The sequence below is a fragment of the Salvia splendens genome, chromosome 13, assembly GCF_004379255.2.
Source record: "Salvia splendens isolate huo1 chromosome 13, SspV2, whole genome shotgun sequence".
NCBI lineage: Eukaryota > Viridiplantae > Streptophyta > Magnoliopsida > Lamiales > Lamiaceae > Salvia > Salvia splendens.
In genome coordinates, this window is record NC_056044.1 from 15,904,495 (window position 1) to 15,909,804 (window position 5,310).

The 5,310-nt window shown below is 36.6% G+C and overlaps 1 pseudogene; it reads right to left on the minus strand.

Moving 5' to 3' along the window:
- Nucleotides 1-2,096: 2,096 nt before the first annotated feature.
- On the minus strand, nucleotides 2,097-4,161 carry LOC121761049 (annotated as a pseudogene).
- Nucleotides 4,162-5,310: the final 1,149 nt, after the last annotated feature.

The following is a 5,310-nucleotide window of genomic DNA, read 5'->3' on the forward strand; positions in this document are numbered from 1 at the left end:
ACAAACTTAATTATAGAGAAAACGAACAAATCGAGCTTTGATCTTTGTGAAAATTGTAAAATTAGAAGTGTCTATAGTAATTTTTAATATTTTAGAATCAAACTAAGAGCATCCGCAGCGGTGGCGAAAGACGCCACCGCCGTCCGCGCCGTTGGCAAGGCGCAGGACCGCCGCCGATGCAGCCGCGCCGCTGGCACGGCGCTGCTCGATGTATCGAGCACGTCCGTGCCAGCGGACGCACACGTGGCGCGCTCCCATTCGTCAACGGCATAGCCGTTGTGTTTAAACGTTTTTTTATTTTTTTTTTTAAAAATCGGTATTTAATTATAAATAATGCTAAAAAATAAAAAAAAAATATTTTCCAAATCCCAAAAATATGGCCGTTTTTTTCCCGTTTTTTCTGAATTTTTTTTATTTTTTTTTATTTTTTTTTCCCCAAAATCATCTATAAATACACACATTCATCATCCATTTATCACATCAAATCATCTCTCATTCATCTCTCATTCATAATTCTCATACAAACTATCAACACATTCATCACCCACTCAAAATCTCAAATGGATTTCACCCATATTATGGCGGAAGCGGAACGCGAAAAACAAGAATACTACGAACAACATCGTGCCGCTTACGAAGCATATGTCGCGGCGAATACCCCTGCTCCTCCTCCTCAACGAACCAGATCAAATCGACGGTACATCCATCGTGACCGGGAGGGAGCCCACGAAAGGCTCGTTGCCGACTACTTTGCCGACCAGCCGCGGTTTCCGGCAGATTACTTCAGGCGCCGTTTTCGCATGTCAAAGCGCTTGTTCATGCGAATTGTCAACACATTGTCCGCACGTGTTGAATACTTTCAAACAGGTGTAGATGCAGCCGACTACCGCCTATGGATTTGGCATGCATATTTCGGCGTTGCTGGATCCAACAACGACTTGAATGTGCTATATTCGTCACCATTCTTCAATGATGTGATGAATGGTGTAGCACCGGCGATCGACTTCACCATCAACGGAAATATATACCGCATGGGTTACTATCTCGCCGATGGTATCTACCCAAGGTGGTCGACGTTCGTGAAGACGCTCCACAACCCGCACGACCCGAGACGGGTTCTTTTTGCGCAGCGTCAAGAGTCAGCGCGGAAAGATGTCGAAAGAGCCTTCGGGGTCCTTCAAGCTCGATTCAACATTGTGAAGGCCCCGGCTCGGCTGTGGTACGTGAATAATATCGCCGACATCATGTTCACGTGTATTATATTACACAACATGATTATAGCCGACGAAGGGCCGAGGGCGGCTAGCTTCTACGACGAGGACGAAGCCGGAAGCTCAACAGCGAGGTCTCCCCTACGCCGAGGCGAGCATACGACGGTTGGCCAGAGGATCGAGACAAGACACACAATGCGCGATACTCGAATCCACAATCAACTACAAGAAGACCTAATCAACCACATGTGGGCGAAATTCGGCAACGAGTAGTGTCATTTTTAATTTTTAGGATTTTAATTATGTAATTTTTAATTTTTAGGATTTTAATTATGTAATTTTTAATTTTTAGGATTTTAATTATGCAATGTTTAATTTTATTTGTCATTTGTAATATTTATTGTGGGTTTTAAATGAATTTTAATATTATGGAAATGTTTTTGTGTAATTGAATTTTATATTAATTGTGCTCGTCCTTGCGGAAGAGCACAGTTGTGGGTGTTGTGCTCTTGCCAGAGAGCAGGCATGAATAGTACCGCCCGGGCCCACAACCGTGCCGCTGGCAAGAGCACGGTTGTGGATGCTCTAAATGTAAAAAATAAAACAAACGACACTAAATGTGCACAAACGTGGTACTCACGGATGGTGCTCACACAATGCATGTAGTGTTATCATTTATCCCTAGATTAAATACTACTCCCTCCGTCCCAAGGTAGATGACCGCTTCCCTGAGACGGCACATAATTTTATGCATCTTTGTTTTGTGTGTTAAGTGGAGAGAGGAAAGTAAGAGAAATGGAATAAAATAGAGATAAAGGTATTACCAATTTTAGTAATGGGTCGAGACAAACGAGTCATCTTTAATGAGATTGAGAGAATAGTAAATTTTAGAACTAGTATTTAATAAGATAGAATGTGAATTTGGGTAAGAAAGAGTAGTTATTTAGAAGAAGCAATTAGATTTGTTGAAATTCAAATCTAAATTTAAAGAGCTCCTTCAAATAGAACTAATCTGTGTGATCCCAATCTCCCATCCTAATCAAATTTATAGAAGCTGTATTCATTAAATCAAGTCAAGGTGTAGAGAATTGGCCAAAATCCAGTAATGATATTGGGTTATGGTTGATAAGTGGAGAGAAGCATGGCAAGTACCACCAACTAAATAACACAAGATTCCAAAGCACATCCTTTTCATCAAGCAGTAAGCATACCAACTCCACATGAAATTGTGCAAATGATCAGCCCAAATAAGGCCAAGAAACCATATCTCCTGCATTACCAAAATAGTTAGTATAACAATTTCTCACAGAAAACGGCCTAATGAATGCGTAAAGAATGATGTTCGTTTATTATGTGTTTTGAAACACAATGAATTGTGTGTTTTTGTTTCTTATTCATATTGTGATGATGTGTGGAAGGGGATTGATTATTTACCCGATGGACAGGCCTTCAAAGTAGAAAATTCGAGAGATGCAGTAAACAACTCCCAGTGAGGTGCCTGATTCCTCCCAGAATCATCAACATGGGCAGCATTTCCAGTGAATTCTGGTGCCCCCTCTGCACATACAAACACACTTAAAACAATGCCTAGACCATTGCACCACCATTTCAATTTACATTAAAACGAAAAAAGTCTTTCTTCCTTAAACTAAAACATTTTTGTTATTCTGATCCAACTTCATTCTCCTGTTTTTTCTAATTTATTTCCCAAACCTGCTTCTGTAAAAAAAACCCAAAAACATTTTTGTTATTCTGCACCAACTTCATTCTCCTGTTTTTTCTAATTTATTTCCCAAACCTGCTTCTGTAAAAAAAACCCAAAAACTATCCAAAAGAATTGAAATAAGATCATTTCAAACTATCAAAAGAATACAACGAAACAGATAAGCATTAACTAACTACGTTCCTTGAAAAGGAACAAAGTTATTCTTCTCCCTCCATGTCCATACAATAGTCTCCAATCACATCCATTTTTTGGTCAGTCCCATAAAATTAGTCAACTTCTATTTCGGATAACTAACAATACTCCAATCACTTTTCAGTTTTACCAATTTCGTATTAAAACTTATATCGACCCCAAAGTTCCTAAGCTAGAGCATTTACCATGATAAGAATTGAAATAAGATAATTTCAAACTCTCAAAAAATTACAAGATAAGCATTAATTAACTAGTACATTCCTCGAAAAGGAACAAAGTTATACTCCCTCCATCCCCAAACAATAGTCTCCAATCACTTCCATTTATTTCGGATAATTAACAATATTTCAATCACTCCTTTTTCTTTTTATCCATCTCATATTTTATGAATTTCGCATTAAATTCCAAAAGTTATGCGATTCACCAAGTGTCCAATGCAGAACCAGGAAAAAAACACATTTACACACACAGAGAGAAGTACCTGGATACAATTGAAGAGTTTGGCATCCTTATTATCAGCCTCACTCGCATACAGAGTCGGATAAGATACATTATACCTGCATCACACAACAATTCACACCCCAAAATCTCGACTTCACAAACCGAATTTCTGTAAGAAAATAAAAAATTTACTTCTTGCGGGCTCTGCCGACTTGAGCAGTCATCCAGAAATTAATGAAACAATAGAAAACCAGAACAAGAACTACGTATCCGTACTCCCTGGGTAGCAATTCAACGCCAGCCATTTTGAAAATTTTTAGATCTCAGTTCGAAATAGTTTGTTTGTGTAGTGGTGGTTTTTACGAGGATTCTCTATTGTATGGGTTTTATGACGCCAACATCATCATTGCCTGTTCTGTTCTCATTTTATTTTTTACATTTATTCTAATTTGTAAATATTTTGGGACTAGGGAGTATTAAAGTAGAAGATGGATAAAAGTGAGTGATAATTTGATATTAAATTTTTATTTTTTTTTTAAGAAACTAGTTTTGATGAATGGACTAAAAATGAAAAAATAAGACTATTTTTTATGCATTGAGTGAGTCACTACTAGGAAAGATGTAACACTAAAAATAGACTATGATGAGATATTTATTTGGATTTCTAGGTACATTAATAATGGACATCTAGGAGTTAAAAAGTCTATATTAGTAGGGTACTTGTACAAGAATTGGTCAGAGCATCCACAATGCAACCCTTTCGGGGGCGGTCGCCCAACCGGGGCTGCATTGCAGTTCCTTCTCTGCTGCGGCGGCCCACCGATGAGTCTACTTCTTTGTCTCATGGCTGCATTGCAGCAATCACACTTCTCCTTTTTTTTCAATTTTCTTTTATTTTTAAATTATTTTAAATAACTCGGTTTATTTATATATATCTCAATTTCATATATAAATACCCCTTTTTCTATCCATTTTTACCAGAAAAACTTATATACTCATATTTCTAATTTGTTTAAAAATTTTCGATATAACTTAGATTTTTCGTGATTTTTTTATAAATTATTTGATATTTAAATTATTGCATTTTTTATGGATATTTATTTTTTAATTTCATATAACGTAGCTTTCAATTAAGATTCAATTATTTAAATAACTAGAATTATGTTAAAAGTCAGAGGCTGAATTTAGGGTTGGCTGCATTTTAGCTTTTTAGGGTTGGAATTAAAAAAAGCTGACGCAACAGTTGAAAAATAGGTTTGTGGCTGGATTTTGATACCAACACGTGGATGCTCTTATTATCACCCTTTGGATGCATAAGGCCATCCACAACGTTGTTTCCCCACAGTTCCTTAAACTACTATTTGCGGGTCCCACTGTACTTTTTTACTTCATTCCTTAACTAAGCAACGGAACCTGCAACCCTCCATTTCTTATTCGTTCCTTAACCGTTCCTTAAATTACTATTCATTCAATTTCATTTTTTATTTTTATTTCCAACCCAATTCAATTAAAACAAACACACTTCATTAAATAAAATAAACTTACAACATAAAATTCATAAAAAAAACATAATTTAATAATTTCCTAAAAAATAAAAGTACGCAATTTAATAATTTCATCCGTGATTGTTCCATTATTTGACGCATTTGTTTAAAAGGATCCATTAGTTTGATTAAATTTGGGAGAAGAAAAACAGAGTGAAATGAGTATGAAATAGGAGTATTAATAGAGTAAATAAAT